Source organism: Loxodonta africana, chromosome 23, assembly GCF_030014295.1.
Source record: "Loxodonta africana isolate mLoxAfr1 chromosome 23, mLoxAfr1.hap2, whole genome shotgun sequence".
In the NCBI taxonomy this organism is placed as follows: domain Eukaryota; kingdom Metazoa; phylum Chordata; class Mammalia; order Proboscidea; family Elephantidae; genus Loxodonta; species Loxodonta africana.
Window position 1 is genome coordinate 16,820,715 of NC_087364.1, and position 25,547 is coordinate 16,846,261.

Here is a 25,547-nt window from a genome sequence, read left to right on the forward strand (position 1 = left end):
TTCCTCCTTCGTACTGAAATCTGTAGACCACGAGTAAAGCACTTGAGGATATGTGGACTGTACCAGGAGCATCTGATATTATATGGGAGTTTGGTCATTTCCTCCAGTCACACTTCAGCAAGGACAACACTTGGGCCAGGGATGGCAGCCAGAATGGTCAGCCACCAGGGTAACCAGCCCTGGGCGATAGCAGAAGCTCCTACATAACTGAGCGTTGAAGATCTGTTCTAGTGAATGTTTTTATGGTTGTTAACATTTCCTTGATCGGCTGGACCTTCTGAGCACCCAAGCAAAGCAAATCCTCTGGAACAGAACCAACCCCACTGGACCTGCAGTAGGTTGAAAGGAAATCTAGAAACGTTTTTTTTTTCTAGAAATAGGCAACCTGCTGCTACTGGGTGAGCTACGCTGTGATTTTACTGTGGTGGACTACAAGGAATAGCTTCTACTAATTTTCAGAAATCCAGAGGAATTCCTAAACAAAGGACCATGCACTCGGGGGTCATCTACGTCATCTGGCACAACATAGTTCGTAAAGACAAAGTTCTGCATTCTGCTTTGGTGAGTAACGTCTGGGGTATAAAAGCTTGGGAGCAGTCATCTAAGATACATCTACTGGCCTCTTACCGTCCGAGCAAAGGAGAGTCACGAAAACCAAAGGCTCAAGCGAACAATGAGTCCAAAGGACCAGCGGACCACATGAACCACAGTCTACACAACCCCAAGACCAGAACTAGATGGTGCCTGGTTACCACTACAAACTGCTCTGATGGGGATCACAACAGAGTATCCTGAACAGAACAGGAGAAAAATTGTAGAACAAAAAATCAAATTCACAAAAAAAGACCAGATTTACTGGTCTGACAGAACCTGGAGGAACTCCTGAGACTCTGGGCCTAAGACACCCTTCTGACCTGGAACTAAAGCCATTCCCGGAGACCACCTTTCAACCAAACCATAGGCAGGCCCGTAAAATAAACAATAACACCCGAGAGGGACATGCTCCTTAGAACAATCGATGATACCAGATCAAAAGGGCAACATTTGCCCAAAGCAAAGATGAGAAGGCAGGATTGTGGGGAATGAAAACAGTGTTATGGAACACTTTTGTACCAACTATCGAATGGGAAACTAATTTGCTGTGTAAACTTTCACCTAATGCGTACACACACACACACACACACACACACACACAGAGGAATTCATAAAATTGTTATTCTTCCTCCCAAACAAGTTTCTGTTGAGTCAATTCCGACTCATAGTGGTCTTGTAGAACAGAGTGGACCTGTCCCATAGGATTTCCAAGGCTGTAATCTTTACTGGAGCAGATCTCCATGTCTTTCTCCCTTGTAGCCGCTGGTGGGTTCACACCACTGATCTTTCAATTAGCAGCTGAGTACCTAACCACTGTTCCACCAGGGCTCCATTCTTCCTCCCAAGGGCTCTGGAATGCTGGTCTCCCTAAAGTTTCTTGTCTCTTTAATTTGACAGGGGAAGGCAGTTAGGTGAGTGATGGAAATTGCCAGATGACAATCATTTTCTTATCATTTACTCCAGATTCTTTCTCAGGACCAATTTTAGGTAAAAATATAAAACAAAACCTACCTGGCATCGCTTCAGACCATTAAAGGGAGAATAAACTAATGAAACATCTTCATGGTAAAGCTAGTCAAAACTATAGTTGCAATCTCAGTTTACACAGAGAACATTTGTTCTAGTTATGAAGAAGCCCTTTGATATTTTTTTTAAAAAAGAGGATTTTAAAATAAATTTTATTCACCAAAATTTGGCTGCTACCAGTACCTGATATTGTACCATTCAATGTACGGTTTTGCCATATAAACATTATCCTCTCACTAACTTAACATTTGTTACCACGATTTCAACTTAACAACAAAGGTAAAAACAGGGCAAAAGCTCAAATGCTTTTTCCTTAAGAGAGAGACAGTCCAAGGGATGAAAAAATCCCTTCAGGTAATGAGTTCGATTCCTGACGTGTAATTTTGTGATGAGGCTGATCCCAGTCTCAGCTTTCATCTCCGGTAAGCTCCGCTCACCCCACCAGTCCCTGTCCCTCTGTCACCGTCCATGACTCAGCCCAACCCCAAACTCCTTGGTGGCCACAGCCAGTGAAACGATGCCTGTGGTCACTGAGGAAAGTGGTATGAGAAATTGATCACAACCCTGAACCCAGGATCTCTTGGACCCACAAACATCTCAATGGTCACTCTAATAGGACCAATGGCTGGGGCAGGCTTTTAAAATTGTATTTGATTATTTAAAAAAAAAAAATTTTTTTTTTAAATTTTGGTGAACATATACATAGCCAAAGATATACCATTTCAACAGTTTCTACATGTACAATCCAGTGACATTGTACATTCTTCAGGGTTTTTTTTTTTTTTTGATGAAATTTATTTTTATTGTAACAAATATATATGTAACAAACCGTTTGGCATTTCAAGTCTTTGCAGGTACAGTTCAGGGACATTAATTACGTTCATCGTCATTATTCATTCCCCAATTTCTCCCTCACTCATAAGCATCGTCCCCCTTTTCCCCTCCCTGGCAATCACTAAAACTTCCGTCTCTATACACTTACCTACTGTAGCTACTTCACATAAGCGAGATCATACAATATTTGTCCTTTTGTGACAGACTTATTTCACTCAGCATGATGTTTTCAAGGTTCACCCGTGTGGTAGCATGTATCAGGACTTCATTTCTCTTTACAGCTGAGTCATAGTCTATTGTATGTATACCCACATTTTATTTATCCATTTCTCTGTTGGTGGACGCTTGGGTTGTATCCACCTTTTGGCTATTGCCAATAGTGCTGCGGTGAACATCGGTGTACAAGTATCTGTTTGAGTTGCTGCTTTCAAGTTTCTTGGATAGACATGTAGGAATGGAATGGCTGGGTCATAAGGTGGTTCTATACTTAACGTTTTGAGGAACCACTGAACTGTTTTCCACAACAGCTGCACCATTTTACATTCCCACCAGCAATGGATGACAGACTTTTCTTTTCTTTCTGAAGTTTTCCCCTCTAGCCTCCAAAATTCTGTAGGTAGTGAAGGTGGATTCTCAGTTCCCCAACCCTTGGCACACTGTCTTCAAGTTAAAGTCCTTGGGCACAAGATTCTTATTTTCCACTTTCTATTAAAAAAGTGGGGAGATGCAGAACAGAATTTCAAATTCTCATGAAATTCAGACTTTCTGGAGCCATGGAGGCTGGACGAACTCCTGAAACTATTGCTCTGAGGGAACCTTTAAATCGTAAAACAAAAATATCCCCTGAAGTCTTCTTTAAGCCAAATAATAGTTTAGCTTAACTAGTAATAAAATGTCTGCCTTAAGCATTATGCTTTTTTAGGAACTATCTATATGGGATCAAATTGACAACAGCAACTCGAAAGATTAGATATGAACCGTAACCCATCGTTGTGGGTTGATTCCTGACACCTAGCAACCCTATGGGACAGGGTAGAACTGCCCCATACGGTTTCCTAGGCCGAAACCTCTACGGGAGCAGATCTCCAGGTCTCTCTCCGACAGAGCCACTGAGCAGGTTTGAACCGCCAACCGTTCGGTTAGCAGCCAAGCACTTAGCTGTTGCTCCATGAGAGCTCCTGTCATAAAAACCAAAAAACCAAACCCATTGCCATTGAGTCAATTCCAACTCTAGCGACCATACAGGACAGAGTAGAATAGCCCCATAGGGTTTCCAAGGCTGTACATCTTTATAGAGGCAGACTGCTACATCTTTCTCCTGCTAAGCGACTGGTGTGTTCAAACTGCTGACCTTTTGGTTAATGGTTGAGCACTTAACCACTGCGCCACCAGTGGTCATACCCATGCCCAGTGCCACTGAGTCGATTCTGGCTCATAGTACTCTATAGGACAGAGCAGAATTGCCCCCATAGGGTTTCCAAAGCTGTAAGACTTCATGGAAGCAGACTGCCACATCTTTCTCCTGCGGAGGGGCTGGTAGATTCCAACCACCAGGCAACCTTTCAATTAGCAGCTGAGTGCTTTAACCACTGTGCTTCCAGGGCTCCCCAGTGATCCTAGGAGGTCATAACTAAATGCTTCATGACTAAATTTATTTTATCCTCTGTGGCAAACTACACATTTTAACATGAACAGGTTGCAAGTCATTTCTAGAAACAGGTTGACATATCCTACTACCTTGTTGCCTGGAGGGATCTGATATAATGCTAGGAAAAAATGTGGACATTTCATTACACTTACAGGAGAATAAATTGTGAACTCTGAGACCTTGGGAAGGACGGATACTAATATGTCCAGACAATATCATAATTTTCACCGGGTGTGGATAACGGTATCGAAATGACTGTCACTTCTGACATGATTTTTTTCTTTTCAGCTGGTTTTCTTCTTAAGAATAAAATATTTAGGTTTAGAGAACATTTGCTTTGAGAGTTAAATCCTTCAGCTTCATGAGTACATAAAAGTAATTTCATAATGCTACTAAATCTTTGTTTATAGACTGAATTTCTACTAAATACCACAGACTACATTGGATCTGTCACTAAATCAAAACCTGCTAAATTGAATTGAATTTGGTTTCTCAAATTTCTTATTTTAACCAAGTATTACATGAAAATCTTCCTCTATATTATGTTTAAGGTCATATTATTGTAGCTTTCTAGTTACCCTATAATTTAATCTTTAAATGACATTTATGAGATTACATTAAATAATGACAAGTAACATCCATCATAAAAAGAAATGGTAAAGCCTACCAATATTTAGCCAGATCCTACACTATGGATTGGAAAATACATGAACCCAGGATGAATTAATTTCCTTAATCCCAAATAAATCTAGTTTCTCTTCATAGGTTGGTAACAACACCTTCTTCAAACATAAAGTTGAGAAATCCAACTACTTGATTGATTCCACAAAAGGAGCTGTTTAATAAGTAGCAACAGTGGTGGTGGCAGAATTCTTCCGGAAGGCCTGGGTTAGATTCCTAACCAACGTACCTCACGTGTAGCCACTGCCCCTCTGTCAGTGGAGACTTGCACATTGCTGTGAAGCTGAATGAGTTTCAATGGAGCCTCCAGACTAAGCAGACTGGGAAACTGACCATGGCGATGGTGCAGCACGGGACAGCGGTTCATTTCATTGTACATGGGGTCGCCATGAGTTGGAGGGCTGTCTGGACAGCAGCTAACCACAACTACGAATACTAAACTTACTCATTTATGTACAAATGAGCCGTCGGTTCTTGCCACTGGCGGCTCAGTGGTAACAACAGACCACGGAATTTTTATGAGCTTGTATTTTAACGGCGACCAAACCAACACCAAACCTGTTGCCGTCGAGCCAATTCCAAGTCATAGCGACCCTAAAGGACAGGGTAGAACTGCCCCATAGGGTTTTCAAGGAGCACTTAGTGAATTCGAACTGCCGACCTTTTGGTTAGCAGCCATACCACTTAACCACTAAACAATAAACAAGTAAACAAATACCGTAAAACCTGCAAAATCTGGAACCTGTGTAAGGTGGAAGGCCGTCAGAGAAGGAAGTCTCAAATAAGTCCACTAATAAAAAAAAAATAGAGAGCTTTAAAAAAAAGTGGTTGCCTGCACCCTGTCAAAGGCAGAAAGCTTGTGAGATTCGGAAAAACAAGGCAGCCCCCGTCAAGTTTCGGCTCTCGCATATTTCACTGTTTGTATGAAAGGTAATTGCAGATGCTGCTAACAGCCACGAAGATGATAAAACAGGGTAATGCGATAGAGGGTGACTGGTTTGGGGTGGGCTACTTACAAAGTCTGGAAAGGCCGCTCTGAGGAGATGGATAATAGCAGGAAGTGAGTTCATTTTCAAATTTTATTAGTAGTTCCGCCTGCTTATTCTACTTCAGTTGGCTTGAACTGGGAATGGTGGCTGACTAATGTTCAGTGACCCACGGCCAGCCCAAGCACACGGCTCCTCAGGACCAGGCAGGTCAACATTTCAAACTTCCTTGGGCCTTTTCTGGTCCAGGAAGACCCTGTCTGTTTTCCCATTTGTTCCAGTCAACAACCTCTCACCGTTCTGCTTCTGTTTTTGACTCACACCCTCCAAGGAGCAGGCAGGCCTCTGTATCCAGCTCTCAGGATGTGGAGAGCTGCAAATAGCACTGACAGCTGCAGCTGGAGGTAACTGCCCGGGAAGCTTGCCAGCGTTTGCCTGGCTGCTGCCACCATGGGAGCCGGGGCCAGGCCGAGGGCCTCCTCAAGCCCTTGTGAGCAGCCTCACAGAACCCTCCGTGAGTCAGGCCAACTCACTAGTGCAAATCACCGCTTTTACTTTCTTGTTTGTGAGTACATGAGGGTGGAGGGCAGATGAGGAAGGAAAGCGCACGTGCCCTTAAATGTTTTCAATTTAACCTCAAGACTGCCTCAGAGCTAGGCTAGCAACAACAGTTGCCTCTTGTGCACAGACAGGGAAACTGAGGGTGACGGGACTATCTGAGGAGAACAGACAAACAAAAACCACTTCTGAGATGAAAACCCACCTCTCTGTGTTCTTGGTGCCACAGCCTTTGCCTCAGAATTTTGTTCAGTCGTTTTACTTTATCTCCTTAAAATATTTTTCTCCGGAGTTTTCTGCTAGTTACAAGATTCGCATTCTCTTTTGACCACATTTCTAACTGCAAAAAAAAAAAAAGAGAGAGAGAATTATTTATAAAACACCATGGGAAACTTGTCTTTAAAGAAGGAAGCCTAAAAGGAAATGAAAACCCGCCTGCTTGCTCTACCGCATAGTTAGAACAGAGGTGGGGGCCAGGCTCATGCACACCCCAGTCATGTTCTCCCCAAAGGGAGGTGGGGAGGGACAGGCGGGAAGGAGAGCTGGCCTCCCAAGGCCTCCCTCTGCTTGAAGTGTCTGAGGTTCGGTCCCAGGAGGTCCATTTGCAGGGTGTGTGGTAGCACCCGGGGACAGGGAGGCCCAGCAGCACTGACTCTGAGCACATGGACTTGCTTCTTGTGGTGCCTCTGCCTGGTACTGGGGGTACCTGGGACCCCTTAGGCCCTGAGCAGCCTGGCAGGGCTCTTGGTTCATCTCAGATGGGAATCAGCCTGGTGAGGTACAGGAAGGAGCCGTCCCTCCTTCCGTGTCTGGCGGTTGGGTTTCTGACGGCCTGCTCTGAGGAGAAAAACTGCTCTCCTGAGGTAAGTGGGCGGAAAGACAGCATGGGCCTGCTGAGATGGTCCAGCTCCTGCTCTGACCCTTAGCTCAGTCCTGGGGGAGTATCTGGGGGCCGTTTTAGCTCCTGTGTCAGCTCTTCTGTGAAAAGGAGAAAGGAGACAGGATTCAGAAATGAGTGTACAGTACCATAATTGTACACAGGAAACTGGTGCAAATGACTGTGACATTACACTGTATTTTCCTCTTCCTTTTGTTTTAGCTTGTTTTTTGTTATATAACAAAAACCTTAAATGTTTATAATTTAAATGTTAAGACTTCAGTGGGTATTTAACACGATACTTAAGGTGCTTGGTTAAGCGCTAGGCTGCTAACCCGAAGGTTGGTGGGTCGAACCCACTCATAGGCTCCACAGGAGAAAAGACCTGGTGATCTACTTCCATACAGATTACAGCTTAGAAAACCCTATGGGGCAGTTGTGCTCTGTCACACGGGGTCGCTATGAGTCGGAATCAACTGGAAGGCACAACAACTTAAGGGGCCTCCTTCAAAAAATACTTTTTAAACAAACTTATACAGGCTGACAGATCGAACCTGAAGATTTTATGAAATAACAACACTTGCAGTGAACAGGAAATAGAATCATATTCTCGCTCCTTTTAAATTATGTTTTAAAGAATCTTCAGCAAATATACAGATTTTCTCCAGGTGGGTGTTTTGTTCAGGTTTGCTTGCTGTTGCCTAAGAGTGTTTTTAGTCTGCCAGAAACTCCCCTGAGAGAGAATGAGATCTTAATGCAGGGTACTAACTCCTCTGCCTATTACATCCATAAAGACAGGCCTACTCTCTCCCGGGGGTGTCAGAAATCGCTTTCATGTTCTGTTTGGAGAGGTCCCGGCATCCGGAAACAAACAAAAGTGAAATAAACCAATGCCCCAAAGAGATAAGACAGCAAAGTCCAAAGAACTAAAGCAGCACTGAATTTTAAGTCACTGGTTGTTAACAGTAATTCAAGCTCAGACTTTGGATTCAGACCGCCTTTGGGCTGACGCTGACTCTACCACCAGAGAGTCAGTGTCCTTGGTAGGCACCTCGCCTCTCTGTGGCCCGATGTCCTTATCTGTAGTATATAAAAGGGGGCTTAATAATCACGGTGACTTCATAAGGTTTCACTGGTATGTGTGAGAATTTAATTTAAAAAACTCATGTGAAATGCCTGGCACAGTGCAGAGAACTTGGTAAGAACTCAATAAACAGTTGGCTATTATTATTTTTAAATAATATTTTATTGTGTTTTTGGTGAAAGTTTACACAGCAATTTCGGTTCTCACAGGGTTGCTATGAGTCGGAATCGACTCAGCGGCAATGGGTTTGGTTTGTTTTCATTTTTTTGACAGTTTCTACACAAATTGTTCAGTGGCATGAGTTACATTTTTCACAACATGTCAACATTCTCCTTAATTGCGTTCTGGTCATTCTGTTTCCAGTACTCTAGCTTCTCTGCCCTCTTATCTTCTTTTCTTTGCTTTAGGGTAATTGTTGATCTTTTGGTCTCATATAGATGGTTTTTTGGTTATTATTTTTTATAATAATGAGAAATCATATAATTACATTATTGGCTTATAATAACTACTATTATTTTATTATTGCAAAGTCTCATCCTTTTTTTTTTCTTCTCAAACTTGGGCTTCCACCTTAATGCAAAAGTGCAAAAGATAGTACAGTAGCTTAATTCCTAATTATTTGAAATTTATGACTCAAACCCACTGCCCTCAAGTTGATTCCAACTCATAGAGACCGTTAGAGTAAAACTGCCCTGTCGGGCTTCCAAGGCTGTAATCTTTATGTGAGCAGGCTAACCACTTCTTTCCCCCGCAGAGTGGGCTGGTGGGTTCAAACTGCTGACCTTTTGGTTAGCAGCTGAGCGCTTAACTACTGCGCCACCAGAACTCCAACTTTATGACCCAACCGAAACCCATGGCCTTTGTGTCGATTTCGTATAAGGACAGAGTAGAATTGTCCCATAGGGTTTCCATGGCTGTAAATCTCTACGGAAGCAGACTGCCACATCTCTCTCCCACGGAGCACGCTGGTGGTTTTGAACTGCTGACCTTTCCGTTAGCAGGCGATCGCTTTAACCCCTGCCCCACCAGGTCTCCTTAACTTTATGACAGTGGTTCCCAAACTTGTCTGAATATTGTAATCATCTGGGGAGCTTAAAAATTACTCATGCCTCTGTCCCGTTGCTGGTGACTCTGATTTAATTGATCTAGGGAGTGGCCTGAGTTTTGGAGGTCTTAACCGAGTTTGCAAAGCAACGCTTTTTGGTATTGTCCCAACCAAAAACACAAACAGATGTTCACAGTTTAGATAAGACTGAAGTAGGATGTATTCTGAGCTAACAATATGACTTGTTTTGCTGTGTTAGCCATTCAAATCAGCCAAATAACCGGTGTGATGATTTTTGCACTAAGTGTATACATATTGACTGATTTGACCAATTAATTCAGTATAAAGTTTGATTCCTTAAAATCATATGATCATAGCCTAAATTAAATTGAATTTGCTGGTCACAGGCCCTGACTGCAAGTGTATTTTGAACCCTTTAGATGATAAATTACCACAGGAGTACACATTATTTAATTCTGTTCTATCAACTGGATATTAAGTAAAAATGTTAATAGCTGGGGTTGATTTGATTAATTCACTTAGTAAATATTTGATTCCTCAAACTCATATAGCCAGAGCCTAAAGTAAATTGAATTTGTTGGGGACCAGCTTGGATTGTATGTGTCATTTAGAATACAAATTACTACAGGTGTACACATTATTGAATTCCACCCTGTGCATTTGCTAGCAAACTGGATGTGTTCAGTCAAAACGCTGGTCATCACAATGAAGTTGGTGCTGCCTCATCCCCTTGGGGTTCTTGGGAACTTTTGAAGACAGGGAGGTTGCTGTCAGATTTGTACAACCATGCCTGTGTATTCCATGGGAGGAAGATGTGACAGTCTGCTTCTGTGAAGATTATAGACTTGGAGTACCCATGGGGGCAGTTCTACCCTGTGTCCTATAGGGTCGCTACGAGTTGAAATGACTCAACAGCAGTGGGTTTGGGTTCTTGGTCTGCATATGTGTATTAAGGCCCCCCGGTGGTGCAGTAGTAAGCATTTGGCTGCTAAGTGAAAGGTCAGCAGTTCAAACCCACCAGTTGCTCCACGGGAGAAAGATGTGGCAGTCACTAACGTTCTTTAAAAAATTAATGAGCGCGTTGGTCCACTCAGCTCTTCGGGTCATACCCGCTCCATCAGATGAGTCACGAATAAGGTAGCACTCTCAGGCTCTAGCAACTTCCCTTTCGCCATTTCCAGTAGAGGCACGATGTACAGATGGGGAAGGGTCCCTGGCCCTCGTTCCCCAGAAATTCTGCATCTGGCCGTGAACCAGGGGCTTCATGAGCCACTTTAACTAGCTGGACAGAGAGAACCTTTCTGGAATGTATTCATAGTTGGACAAAACAATCAAGAATTTGTCTCTACGCATTGCTATCGAGTCAACTCCTACTCATAGCTAACCTATAGGACAGAGTGGAACTTCCCCGTAGGGTTTCCAAGGCTGTGATCTTTATGGGAGCGGACGGCCACACCTTTGTCCCGCTGAGCCTCTGGTGGATTCCAATACTGACCTTTTAGTTAGCAGCTAAGTGCCTCACCACTGCGCCACCAGGGCTCCTTCGATTTTTCTCTAGCCCTCTAAAACATGATGCAGTTTTTGAGTTGAAAATCAGCCAACTGAATGAGTGTGGGCTACTTCCCCCACTGCAAAGCAAGTTTTTAGGGTATGTACTGATAAGGGAAAAAGAAATGACATCATTAGAAAATGAAAGGCATAGTAAAGGTATTTTTAAAAACTTCCTTCTGATAGTTTTATGAAAAAAAAGTTTGTAGATTGAGTAAAAAAATTCACCCCATGGCTCCAAGAGGGTAGGAAGGGAACCAGTATTTAGGACCCGGGTGTTATGTGCCAGGCTCTTTCTGTGCATAATCTCCTTTAATCTTTACAACAACTCCTCCAGATAGAATTTGTCCCAATTCATAGATAAAGTAACTGCTGCTCAGAGAGACTAAGTAACTTGCCCAGGGCTGCACAGCATGAAGGTACAGAAGTGGGATTTCAACCCAAATCGGTCTGCTCCTGATACATCCTGTTCTAGCCACTGCATCTTAGTGTGACTAGCTGTTCTGGTCTGCTCAGGGCTGAGGGATTTCCCGGAATGTCATCTTTTCATTTTAAAACCGGTACAGTCAGGAGTGAACCGGGATGAGCTTGTCACCTTCCTTGCTAACGAGAGATTACTGCTTCCTTAGCTAGATAGCAGATGCCAGGCCCTAGTCCTAGCCCTGGTAGCACAATGGTTAAGTGCTCAGCGGCTCACCAAAAAGCCACCAGTTGATCCACGGGAGAGAGACCTGGCTGTCTGCTCCCATAAAGATTACAACCAAGAAAACCCTAATTGGCAGTTCCACTCCATCACATGCGGTCAGTATGAAGCAGGACCAACCCAAAGGCAGATTACAACAAGGGGTCTGCCCCTAGGTAGGAAGGACTCTTGGGAGGCCTGGGTTCCTCACTCATTTCAGGAAATAGTATCTCCAATTACACTGTAGTCCCCACGGTAGAGAGCATATTAAAGGTACTTCTAGTCCAGTGAGGAGCCCCGGTGGTGCAGTGGTTAAGTATTCTTCTGCTCACCGAAAAGTCTGCGGTTCAAACCCACCAGCTGCTCCATGGGAGAAAGATGTGGCGGTCTGCTTGCGTAAAGATTACAACCCTGGAAACCCTATGAGGCAGTTCTAGTCTGTTAACTGGGGTTGCTATAAGCTGGAATCGACTGGAGAGCAATGAGTTTGGACAGGTTTTCTAGTTCAATTACCATAGTTTTAGATTGTGTAGGTCAAGGGTAGGCAAACTTCTTTGGTAAGGGGCCACCAACCGCTCCTTGGAAACCCTATGTGGCAGTTCTACGCTGTCCCATAGGGTCGCTGTGAGTCAGAATCAATTCCATGGCAAGGGGTTTGGTTTGGTTTTTGGCCAGAAGGCAGTTGGGAGCTATCTTTTGGACTAACCTATTTACCAGTCAGCTGTTCCTACCATTTTCTACTATTTGGGGGCTACAGAATTTGACTTTTCTAATCCTACCCAGAATCACATAGCGTGTGGGCGTGCGAAGCCAGCACTCTGAGGTCTCCCATCACAAATTTCTGTCCCCTTCCGTGTATGTTGGAAGTTATTAGTCACATTCATTTATCCACTGTTCTTTTCAACCATTTCTCTGATTTCCAAACACCATTGGAAAATTAATTCCTACTGCAGTCTACATAAGCTTAATTAAGATATATTCATTTGTGTCAATATAGCATTTTTTTTTATTGTGTGCTGGGAAAATACTGTGAGGAGATTTTTCTATGCTGAAAAGTAAATACCACTTTAACACTAGAGCAGCCTCCGCATGGGAGTCCCAGAGTCCTTCCAAACCTTCACCCATGTTTGCCTCCATCTAGTCGCTGGGTACCCTGACCGCCCTGTCTTCAAGATGTAGAATCACAGATGCTGTGCTCGGTCACAGATACGCCCTCAAGAGGAGATACATACAAAGTAATATGTTCGAATGCAGAACGAACGGTGGACATGGCCTGGGGATAAGAAATTAGGTGGAAATAATAAGTGGAAAAGGAGGCCTGGTGGTGCAGTGGTGAAGTGCTCGGCTGCTAACCCAAAGGTCAGGAGTTTAACCCAGCAGTGTCTCTGTGAGAGAAAGACCGGGTGATCTGCTCCCATAAAGATTACAGCCTAGAAACCCCTATGGGGCTGCTCTCTTCTGTCGTATGGGGTCGCCATGAGTTGGAACCGATTCGATGGCAACAGGTCTAATAAATGGAAAGGCCTGAGGCTGGAAATAAAATAAGTACCAACCAACCAGTTGCCGTAAAGTCGATGTCATGGCGATGCCGTGTGTTTCAGAGTAGAACTGTGCTCCATAAAGTGTTTTTTAAAAAATATTTTGTCTATTCGTTTAAAAATGACAGCTATAAACACTTGACATGTTAAATAACATATTTTCCAAAGCAAAAAAAAAAAAAAAGTGAGAAGAGTGACTTGTTTTACATTTTTGCAAATTTCTTCAAAGTCTGACTTAACAGAAGACAAGCCAATTCTCACATCTGCTTCTGCATTTAATCTGTAGCATTATGTTTATTTTATTTTGTTGTTGTTGAGAATAAACACAGCAGAATATGCACCAGGCCAACAATTTCTACATATACAATTCAGTGACATTGATTCCATCCTCCAAGTTGTACAGCCGTTCTCAACTTCCTTTTCCAAAGCTTTATTTATAGGGGTTTCAATGGCTATGATCTTTTGAAAGTAGTTCTCCGGGCCCTTCTTCCTAGTCTGTCTTAGTCTAGCAGCTCCGCTGAAGCTGTTCAGCATCATAGCAGCACACAGGCTTCCACTGACAGATGGGGGGTGGCTATGCATGAGGTACACTGGCTGGGAATCGAACCCAGGTCTCCCACATGAAAGGCAAGAATTCTACACTGAATCACTAATGCCCCTAGAGACAGGAGATTTGCTGAGTTAGACCGTGACAGTGGAAATGGACAGAGAGGGACAGGGTCCAACAAATTCCAAAGGAGTCAGGAATATGACAGTCCCATCCCATTGCCATCGAGTCAGTTCTGACTCATAGTGACCCCATGTGACAGAGTAGAATGGCCCAATAGGGTTTCCAAAGCTGTAACCTTTTGCTAACCAAAAGGTTGGCGGTTCCAACCCACCAGTTGCTCTTCGGGAGAAAGATGTGGCAGTCTGTTCCCATAAAGATTACAGCCTAGGAAGCTGTATGGGGCAGTTCTACTGTGTCCTATAGGGTTGTGACTCAATGGCAACCAGTTATTTTTTTTTTTTAATGACATTTCTATTCTAAATGGATTTTAGAATGATCCGGACAGAAATAACCATACCCAAACTGTCTCAGTGATATGAAAAATTATTCTAGAACTTGTTTCCAGAATATGTGATTCAAATATCACAATCGCTTACGGAGTTTTTTTTTTTCTGATATCAGTAGAGATGGAAATGTCTCCCATTCTCCATAATCTCCAAGATTTTCCCTCCCTCTGCAAACGAAAATAATAATAATAATAATTTGGTGACAGAGCCCCGCCCCCAACATAAACATAACATAAACAGATTCTTGCATTTCCAGAGAGGCCCCTACCAAAAGTTCCGACAAACTCAGAGTTCTTTTTTATGAATTATCATTTTCCTACATTCTAACAACAGCTATGCCTGCTGGACAAGATTATTTGCAATGAACTTGGTCAACCTCCATTAGTTTGAGAAATCTATTGAAGGTGTTAATACTGGAAATGGAAAAAATTAATGAAAATAAGTTACTGATAATGTATACAAAGACTTCAACAGTGCATAGTATATGTTCAATAAATATTATAAATGTTAAAAAAAAAAATTGCCATGAAGTCAATTCCAACTCTTAGCAAACACATGTGACAGAGTAGAGCTTCCCCATAGGGCTTCTAAGACGGTAATCTTTATGAAAGCAGATCACCAGGTCTTTCTCCCGCAGAGCGGCTGGTAGGTTTGAACTGCTGACCTTTCAGTTAGCAGACAAGTGTTTAACCATTGCTCCAACAGTGCTCTTTTTATAAATGTTAGTTAATTTTCTTAGTTTGGAGTGTTCATGTTTTATGACAAATGACAGCATGTATATATTTATAAATATGTACCCATATTTATATATGTAACGTATATATAAAAAAGGAGAAGTATCTAACTTTTCTAATTGCCAAAAATAATCTTTAGTTGTGAATTAGTACATTTGCTGTCTGCTGCATATTTGTTCTTTTGTTAAGAGAGCTGGAAAAGATAGCAGCCACAGAGGTGTGAAATGGCTCATTTATTTTAGTGAATTATTACGCTCAAAGCTTCAAGATAATTATTCTAATCCTTGCACTGAAGCGACTTTAGCCATTGATGAAATACCTAATCAATGAACTAAAACTGCAAAACAGACTGCAGCAAAAACCCCGTTACTGTTACTGTTGAGTCAATTCCGACTCAGAGCCACCCTGTAGGGCAGAGTAGCATTGCTTCAGAGAGTTTCCAAAGCTGTAAATCTTTACAGAAGCAGACTGCCACATCTTTCTCCCATGGAGTTACTGGTGGGTTTGAATCACCGACCTTTTGGTTAGCAGCCAAGTGCTTAACCACTGCACCACCAGGGCTCCTTACAGACTGCACAGTGCCCCCTTTATCACAGAAAAATAGAATTATGACTGCAGACACTATCTGAAAGGTCCCTAGATGGTGCAAATGGTTTTCATTATCCTGCTAATCTGAAGATTGGCAGTTCTAACCCACCCATGAGCACCACGAAAGAAAGGCCTGGCGATCTGTTTCCGTAAAGATTATAGCCAAGAAAACCCTATGGGGCAGTTCTACTCTGTAACACATAGGGTTGCCAAGAGTCAGAATTGACTCAACGCCAACAGTTTTTTGTTTGGTTTTTCAGACATTATCTAGCACAACGCTATCATTTTATAAGTGAGCAAAGTGGGCTCCAAGGAAATAAGGTGACTTGGCCAGCGTGCACATCGATTATCAAAAGAGGTCACTCCAAAACTGGACTTCTGCCTCCGTATTCATGTTCTGTCCATTCTCATCACAGGTAGTCCCCAACTTACGATGTATTCGAGTTAAAACGAACTGCGCTTATGACCGTCTTTTTTTTTTTTGTACATCTTATCATTAGTAATCTCTACTACATACAATTGTGCCATGCCTATCTTGCTGATGTTATCATATCTGTAAGTTTATATGTAATGCTTCCAACCCCAGAAGACAAATAAAGATTGGATTTATAAACATACTGATAATAAAAGGCAATAATAATGAAAACTTAAAAAAAAAATGAGGTTTTTGACTTATATCAGAACTGACTTACGTTGAAGGCATCAGAACAGAACCAGTGGTAAGTCGGGGGCTACCTGTATCTGTAAGGTCTTTTTCCCTCTAAAAATGAGTATATCTGATTACACCTAGTCTGAGTAAAGCCATTGTAGTTGGGCTTGCTTCCGTGGTCTCCTGTGGTTGCAGGCAGATAAACCTGTCAATTCTGGAGAATAGGCATTCTGATTCTAAAACCACGGAGCTGAAGGGGCCCTAACAACAGGTTCCCCTTAGCCTCATCCCTTTCCAGCTCTGCTGCTACGCATACTCAAAAGTAGGTGGGCCCGCTAATACCACCTCACTGCAGAATAAAAAAGTCCATTGTTTTACTTCGGTTTTGCAAGAGCATTTTCATTTAAGTATTTTGTTGTTGTTTTTAATTTTTTAGATTTTTAGGTGAAAGTTTACAGAGTAAATTAGTTTCCCATTCTATAGTTTGTACATAAAGTGTTCCAGACATTGGTTTGATTCCCCACAATGTGTCAGCACTCTCCCCATTTCAGTTCTGGGTTCCCCATTTTCTTTCGTCCAGATTTGCTATCCCTTCCTGCCTCCTCGTCTTTGCTTTTGGGCAAATGTTGCCCTTTTGATCTCATATCATTGATTGTTCTAAGGAGCACATTCCTTTTGGGCGTTATTGTTTATTTTATGGGCCTGTCTCTGGTTTGGCTGAATGGTGGTCTCTGGGAAAGGGTTCAGTTCCAGCTCAGAAGGGTGTCTATCTTAGGACCATAGTCTCAGGGGCCCTTCCAGTCTCTGTCAGATCAATAAGTCTGGTCTTTTTTGTGAATTTTATTTTTTTGTTCTACATTTTTTTTCCCACTCTGTCCAAGACCTTCTGTTGGTACTGGTAGCTGGGCACTATCTAGTTCTTCTGGTCTCAGGGTAGTGTATGCTGAGGAGCACGTGATCCCTTAATTAGTCTTTGGACCCATTGCTCCCTTGAGTCACTGGTTTTTTTCACTCTCCTTTGCTCCAGAAAGAAAGAGTCCAGTAGATGTGTCTTAGATGGCCATTCACAAGCCTTTAAGACCCCAGGCACTACTCATCAAAGTTGGATGCAGAACTTTGTCTTTACGAGCTATGTGTGTCAAAGGGTATTTTTAAATGAGATCTTTAAACTAGGTCCCAAGAATTCTCTTTCTTATATCTATGCATAGTATTCTTAGTGAGAATTGGTCATTGATGAGTTCAAGAAAGTGGTTATTTCTTTTTTCTATTTTGAGAGTCAACTTTTTTATTGGTTCATTTCTTGCATTTGAAATATTCTTCAATGATATCCTTGACCTGAGATTCTTTGCCATAGTCCTTAACAAACACACAACTGCAACCAACCACTTTACAAGGTTTCCCCTCTCTTAATTTTGCAGAGGCCTGCCCACTCCCCAGGATCACTGGTGGAACAGTGGTTAAGCACTTGGCTGCTACCCGAAAGGTCAGTGGTTTAAACCCATCCAGCAAATCTGCAGGAAAAAGGCCTGAGATCTACTCTGCAAAGATTAAGTCAAAACAACAATAACAACAACAACAAAAACCAAACCTGTTACTGGCAAGCAGCTGGTGGATACAAACTGCCAACCTTTTGGTTAGCTGCCTGAGCTCTTAACCGTTGTACCACCAGGGCTCCCCATAAAGGTAGCAGCCTTGGAAAAACCTATGGGGCAGTTCTACTCTGGCACAGAGGTGGTCACTATGAGTCAGACTAGACTCGACGGCAACAGATTTTTTGTTTTGTTTTGTTTTGTTTTACCCACTCCCCTATTTTCTTGTTGTCATTAACCTTAATCTAGTTGAATTGGAGTTTAGCACAAAGGGCCTCCACCAACTTGATATATCCAGACTCATCACAGTTGGACCCAAGCACACACAGATGGGCTTGGCACTTGTCTCAGGCTTTGGCAGCTGTGAGGATTCTGCGGCTAGGACATTGTGGACAAGGGCGGTCTGCAGCACCTCTCGTTAACCAGTAGTAATGTCCATTAGCCCTCCAGCAGCAACCTCCTCCTTGGCCTTGGCCTGGACAGTAGGCTATGGATGGAGCCAAATCTGGAAGGCTCCTGAGCCTCTGCCTCCACGCTGCTCTGCAGCATCAGGGAAAGAGGAAGTCACTTGCTTCTGTTTCCGATGTTCATGATGGTTAGTCCACTTGTGCAACATAGCTTAAAACCACTTTTTAAACAAAAAAATCGGTTGCCATCGAGTTGATTCCAATCCATAGAGACCCTATAGGTGAAGTAGAACTGCCCCATAGTGCCCAAGGCTGTAATCTTTATGGAAGCAGACAGCCACATCTTTCTCCCAGCTGGTGGGTTTGAATCACCAAACTTTTGTTAGCAGCCACCAGCCCCTCAGTGGGAGAAAGATGTGGCCGTCTGCTTCCATAAAGATTACAGCCTTGGAAACCCAATAGGGCAGTTCTGCACTGTCCTGGAGAGTCACTACAAGTCGGAATGAAACAACCAAGGCCCTTGTCTTCTTGGAGTTAGATCCCCAGTCTGACTTCTAGCTAAATTTGCCATTCAGTGGGGTGAGATGCTACCAGAGTACATGCTGTTGGAAAGATGTTCTTTCAACAGCCACGTGTTGTGAAACTATTTTGTGCACGTGGACCGCTGAGTAGCAAATGTGCTGGCATTCCAACATGAGCTACGTATATTTTAAGCAAGGAGCAACGACTGGAAATGGGCAAAAACCAAACCAGGGAAACCCCTAGAAGCCTATCATTACATCAGTGACCAAAGTGTTTGTTACTGATTGAATTGTGTCCCCAGTAATACGTGTTGTAAACCCTCAACCCCTATACCTGTGGGTATAATTCCATTTGGGAACAGGACTTCCTTGGGGCAGCTCTGCTCTGTCCTATAGGGTCATCATGAGTTGGAATCGATGGCGATGGATAGGCACAGAGAAGGAAGCACAAATGGAGGGGAAGATACACACCACATGGAGATCATCAAGGAACCAAGGAACAGAAGCTGAAAAGAGACAAGGACCTTCCCCCAGAGCCAACAGAGAAAGCCTTTCCCTAGAGCCAGCACCCTGAATTCAGACTTCTAGCCTCCTAAACTGTGAGAAAATAAATTTCTGTTCATCAAAGCCACCCACTTGTGGTATTTCTGTTATAGCAGCACCAGGTAACTAAGACAGTGTCCTTTCAGAAAGCTGAGTTCTGCTCGTTTTCAGAGAGGCGAAGTTGCACCTGAAGACGTATTGCTGAGATTTGAACACCGATGTCTCCGTGCAGGCATCGGCAGTAAAACATCTTTATGTTGACCACATTTTCTTTCCCAGACACATCAGACAAGAACAGGACTGGCCTCTTAAGTCGAGAAATCACACCTGCTTCCTTCCTTAGAACATTCCATGGTCTTGTTCCACCTTTGGTTCTGAATTTTAGAAAAACAGGTATTTTTGTCCCTGAGCCGAAGAGACCGTGTGCCGTGTGTCTTCAACACACCAGCTACCTTTCACAAGAGGGAAGTGTTTTCATCTGATTTACCTGCGGCATTTTCAAAATTTGCCCTGGATTTTGCAACATTTCGTTTTTTCCGTCCTCAAGGCACCATTATGAGTTGGCTGGGAGGAAGAACATTAGCTTCACTTAAGCCCAGGGAGAGGTCAAGCGACATGTCCAGAAGGACAGGGTGACTCAGAATACCTGCCTGGGCTGGAGGTTTCTTAATCAGCTGGAAGACTGGCTATTGAAACAGCAGGAGATATTTATTCACTTCTGGAGGTCGCTTAGGCTGTGATTCTAAATGGATGACATCTAGGTGTAAAGGAGGAAAATCATTTTGTTTTTACTCCCTACCCGCAAGGCACCAAAGTAAAAATAAAGATCTATTCAAAAAGAAGTTTGTAGGAAAATGGAACTTCCAACCTCTCAGTTAGCAGCTGTACATTGCCAGTTGCCATCCAGTCTTCTGCAACTCACGGCAACCCTACAGATTAGAGTAGAACTGCGCAATGGCGTTTTCAAGGCTGTCATCTGGATAGAGGCAGAAGGCCACATCTTTCGCCCATGGAGTTGCTGGTGGGTTCAAACCGCTGACCTTTCAGTTAGCAGCCGAGCACTTAACCACTGTGCCACCAGGGTTCCTTAGCCCGCACATTAGTGGCTTATTATTAAGCTGCTATTGTTGGGTGCCATCGAGTTGATTTTGACTCCTGGCGACCCGTGTGACAGAGTAGAACTGCCCCATAGGGCTTTCTAGGCTATAATCTTTACGGGTAGGAACCCTGGTGGTGCCGTGGTTAAAGCATTTGGCTCCTAACTGAAAGGTTTGCGGTTTGATCCCAGCAGCAGCTCCACAGGAGAAAGATGTGGCAGTCTGCTTCCAACAAGAAGCTAGCGACGTCTACCTGGAAGACATCTCCAGCTCCTAAAGGTGGTTTCATGGAGCAGGTCTGCATTCCCTTGACCAGCCATCCTCCACCCGACCCCCACCTCAACCGTGCCACTGTGGGAAAAATGCCCCTGGAGAGGCAAGACCAAGATCTGAACCCACTCAACATTTGTAGCCTTTTTTTTTTAAATGATTGAGTGAAAATTGAATTTCCAAATATCAGGGTAGCAGTTTTATCCAGTCTTTACCTAGATGCTCATATTGTAAACAAAATGTTAGATAAAGAATTAGGGGAGTACAACAGGCTAGTTAATGGGCTTCTCCCTCACTGTAGCCATTTCCAATACCACCTTTAGGCCACGCTGTAGGTGGTGCAAACAGATAGCGGCTAACTGAAAAGCTGAAGATTCAAGTCCACCAGAGGCACCTCAGGAGAAAGGCCTGGCGATCTGCTTCTGAAAAATCAGCCACTGGAACCCTGCGGAGCACAGTTCTCCTCTGACCCACAGGGAGTCGCCATGAGGAGGAGGTGACTTGACGGCAGTCGGTTTTGTATGTTATTAATCAACTCATCACAACTCTCGGTTCCTAAATCAGAAGCTTTTTATATATTTTTTCTATTCATCTGTGGTTGAAGCTTGTGTTTTGTATAAATCAATAAAATAAACTTTATGGTTTTAAAACTTAGATGTTGGTTGGAGTCTCCTCGGGCTTTTCTTCTCCTGTTTGGGCACAAAGATGCTCTTTGTGTCTACTTTATCCTTTACACGTTAAACAGTCCACTCCGAGAACTGGCCCTGCCTGGTCTTTCTCTTCCTCTGCAGCCAGCTTTATGACTCCTCTCTGGACCCATTCTTCACTATTCTGATTATGTTCTCTGGAGCAGTTCCGAAATCCACTCTCCCAAGCAGCCCCCACCCTCCACAACAAAAGGAAATAACACACAACCCTCAGACGAACCTTTGTCAGTCAGCACACGTCATTTATTTCATATGTATTGTTGTTGTTGTTGTGTGCTGTCAAGTCAATTTCAGCTCATAGCGACCCCATGTCTCCTAGCGACCCCATGTGATGGAATAGAACAATCCCATAGGGTTTTTCTAGGGGAGCCCTGGCGGTGCAGTGGTTAAAGCGCTCGGCTGCTAACCAAAAGGTCGGTCATTCAACCCACCATCCGCTCCTAGGGAGAAAGATGTTGTAGTCTGCTTCCACAAATATTTACAGCCTTGGAAACCCCATGGGGCAGTTCTACTCTGTCCTATAAGGTCTAGCTGTGAGTCGGAAGTGACTCAGCGGCAATGGGTTTGGTTTGAGGTTTGAATCTTTACGGGAGCAGGTCACCCCGTCTTTTCTCCCATGGAGCCACTGGGTGGGTTCGACCACCGAACTTTTGGTTTTCAGCTGAGTGCTTAATCATTGCACCACCAGGGCTCCTTCATATTTATTAGTACATGTAATCATCTGTAAGTTTCTCCGGCTACTTTATAGAGCAAATTAGATTCTAAAATGGTCAAAAGTTCAGTAATCATAAATTGATCAGAAAACTCTTAGCCACCTGATATGATAATGAAAGAAAACCAACTTTCCAGAAGAAACCAGTCAATTTTTGACTATGTCAGTCACTGCAGAAGAAAAGTCCTAGAGCTCTTGGCAAATGTGGCTTCGATGAACGTGGTGATCCAGCATCACTAGCTGAGATACATGGTTTTCAGAAACTTGTTGTTAGCTGCTGTCATGTCGGCCTTTGACTCATGATGACCCGGTGCACGACGTGATCTGATTGTTATGGTACATAGGGTTGTCACTGGCTGATTTTCAGAACTAGATCACCAGGCCTTTCTTCCTCCTCTGCCTTAGTCTAGAAGCCCTGCTGAAACCTGTCCAGTTGAAAATTGACAGATAGCTGGTGGCTGTGCACAAGGTGTGTTGGCCAGGAGTCAAACCCCGGTCTCCGGCATGGAAGGTAAGAATCCTACCATTGAGTCACCATGACCTAATGATGATAGTCACAAGAGCTGGTCCTATTGGACATCAAAAAGAGAACTAAAGAAGGAAAATTTCCTTTACAAGTTGAAGGTAAAAGAAGCTAGGTTGCTAATAGATTCTACAGATCTTGTTGTTGTTCTTAGTTGCCTTCTAGTTGATTCTGATTCATGGTGACCCATGTATGTCACAGTAAAACTGCAATACGTAGGGTTTTTAAGATGTGACTTTGGGAAGCAGATTGCCAAGCCTGTCTTCTGCGGTGCCTCTGGGTAGGTTCAGAGCACCAACTTTTTGGCTAGTAGTTGAGCACTTAATCGTTTCCACCCTCCACGGTCTCTTGTAGGTTTCAGTTATGAAAAATTATACACACTGGTTTCAGTTATTGAAAAGCGTGTGCTAAGGCTTTTTTATCTCTTAATTAAAGTTTTTGTTCAAAAAAAGTGTTCAAATACAGCCCTTACAACAGCTCAATGTCTAAAATAATAGACAAAGCAAGAGAGTGAACAAATTTATGTATGTATGTAACTACGGGAGAAATCTGATCCACCGATTACTAAAGCGAGAAAGTACGGAAACGCCTACCTGGTCTTTAAAAATCTCACTGGAAAGCTTGTTGTTATTGTTACTTGCGGTCGAGGTGGCTCCAAGTCATAGCAACCTTATGTACAGCAGGATGGATCATTGCCGAGTCCTGTGCCGTCTTCATGATCCTTGGTATGTCTGAGTCCATGAGTCGGAACTGATTCCACGGCAGTGGGTTTTTTTTTTTTAGGTAGGGTCACTATGAGATGGAATTGACTTGATGGCAACAGTTTTTTTTTGGGCGGGGGGGGGGGTTGGTTGTTGTTAGTTTCTGTCCAGTCGATTCCTACTCATGGCAACCCCGTGTGTGCAGAGTAGAACTGCTCCATAGAGTTTTCAAGGCCATAATCATTATAGGAGCAGATTGCCAGGCCTATCTTTTGAGGCACCTCTGGGTGTATTCGAAATGTCAACCTTTCGATAATAGTTGAGTGTTTAATTGTTTGCACCATCCGGGGAACCATTAGGCTCTGTACCAAACCCAAAAACCAAACCCGTTGCTGACTCATAGCAACCCTATAGGGGAGAGTAGAACTGCCCCACAGGGTTTCCAAGGAGCAGCTGGTGAATTCCAACTGCGGACCTTTTGGTTAGCACCCTGAGCTCCTAACCCTTAAAAAAAAAAAAAAAATTTTTTTAGGCTGTCTAAATGACTCTAATTAAAACTTGGATTCTGGTAGGACTACGAACTAACGTCAAGATGTGCGCATTCTTGTCACATCAGGTAGCCAGATCTTTATGATTTGAAAACTTACCCTGGTCTGATGGAAAGCTCCTTCTATTATCAGCTCCTTTTAATGGTTGCATATGTGTAGACGTTGGTTAGTGTTATCAGTTGCGTTGTTTCCCCCCACAACTGTATTACAGAGTAGATTCCGATTCCGACTCATGGCGACCCCATGTGTTATAGAGTAGAACTGCCTCATAGGGTTTTCCAGGCTGTAATCCTTATAGGAGCAGATCGCCAGGTCTTTATCCCGTGGAGCCGTTGGGTGGGCTTGAACCACTGACTCTCAAATTCAGTTCTCAAATTCAACTTGTGCTAAACACAGCAACTTGCCTACCAGTTAGCAGAACTATCCATGCTCCAAGTCACTGTAATTCTACCTGTATATGCTCCTGTTTCCTGACTGAAGACTAATACAAGATTGGCGAATCCAATTGCTCACCTTGTATTTCACAGCCCAAAGTCGGATCTGGGTTGTTCGGATTTTTTGCCCAAAGAATTTTCAGTAATCCAGTTCATATTCTCCACAGAAGTCATATAGACTTGTGAAATGATAAAACGATGCAACTGAGAGTGCAAGGTGATAAACAGAGGTCAAATATCCTTGGGAATGATGCATGCAGAGGGTAGAAATAATGTATTTGGGGCGTTGTTGAAAAAAAAAAGGCCTTTGTGTTGCTAACTTATGGGAGAAATGAAAATCATACTTCTTTACCTACCCATTCAGACATAATTCACTTTGTGAAAAATTTGGCGTATTAAAATACCTTCTTTTTATTACTAAATTGAACTTGTATTGTTCTAGTACAAGTACCAGACTAAAAAAAATGCAAATAATTCAATAAGGATGCAGCAGAACTTACAAAAAATTATGTATTTTATATAAAAGATAAGATTATCTTTTACTGATAAATTATTAACAGCACTACTCAAAGTAAGTTATGGAATATGAATGCGAAGTAGTCAGAGTTATTTTATATTTGGCATAATAGCTCAGAAGCTCAGAAGGAAAAAAACAGTATTTTATAACAGAACAAAACAAATGGGATAGCAGAGTCACTCGGCTTCCATCCAGCCTTGTCCCTAATATTCTACAAGAAGAGAATATACAAAGTGGCTTTTAAAAATAAGTTAGCCTATTGTAGAAGTAATATAAGGAGCCCTGGTGGTGCAATGGTTAATGCGCTCATCTCAGATGCTAACTGAAAGATTGGTGGTTCAAACCCACTAGCGGCTCGGTGAAAGAAAGCCCTGTAGATCTGCTCCCGGAAGGATTACAGCCTAGGAAGCCCTGTGGGGCAGTTCTGCTCTGTCCTATGCGGTCAGTATGAGTAGGCATCGACTCGACAGCAATGACTTTGGTTTGGTTTTTGGTTTGGGCGGCGCTGTGGGGGCCACACGTGGGTGGAGTCAAGGCGTGTCTTTGGGAAGAAGACAGTATTTGAGATGGTGTAAGCGATCGGTTTTAGGAAAGGCAGAGAATGGAACCTGTCGTGTAGGCCCGAATGCCAGCAGGCCCTGGGCTTTGTGTTTAATTTACTGAGCTCACTGGGGACAGTCACCACGTCATCCCCCTTGGTATGCCTAATGCTTGTTGTTGTTGGGTGCCGTGGAGTCGATTTCGACTCATAGAGACCCCATGTGACAGAGTAGAGCTGTCCCATAGGGATCCCAAGGCTGTCATCTTCACAGGAGCGGATACCAGGTCT

The 25,547-nt window shown here is 43.2% G+C and overlaps 1 long non-coding RNA gene across 11 annotated transcripts in view; it reads left to right on the forward strand.

Moving 5' to 3' along the window:
- Positions 1-5,570: 5,570 nt before the first annotated feature.
- The window catches only part of LOC111751678 (uncharacterized), a 70,438-nt gene continuing 50,461 nt past the window's right edge, over positions 5,571-25,547 (forward strand). For 4 of the 11 annotated variants that reach the window (XR_010319093.1, XR_010319097.1, XR_010319096.1 and 1 more), the window contains exons 1-3: positions 5,707-7,190; positions 17,568-17,632; positions 22,401-22,506. This is a non-coding gene — a long non-coding RNA (uncharacterized LOC111751678). Of the gene's footprint in view, positions 7,191-17,567; positions 17,633-22,400; positions 22,507-25,547 lie in introns of all 11 variants that reach the window. The other 7 variants (XR_010319094.1, XR_010319099.1, XR_010319103.1 and 4 more) reach the window with 6 other exon arrangements.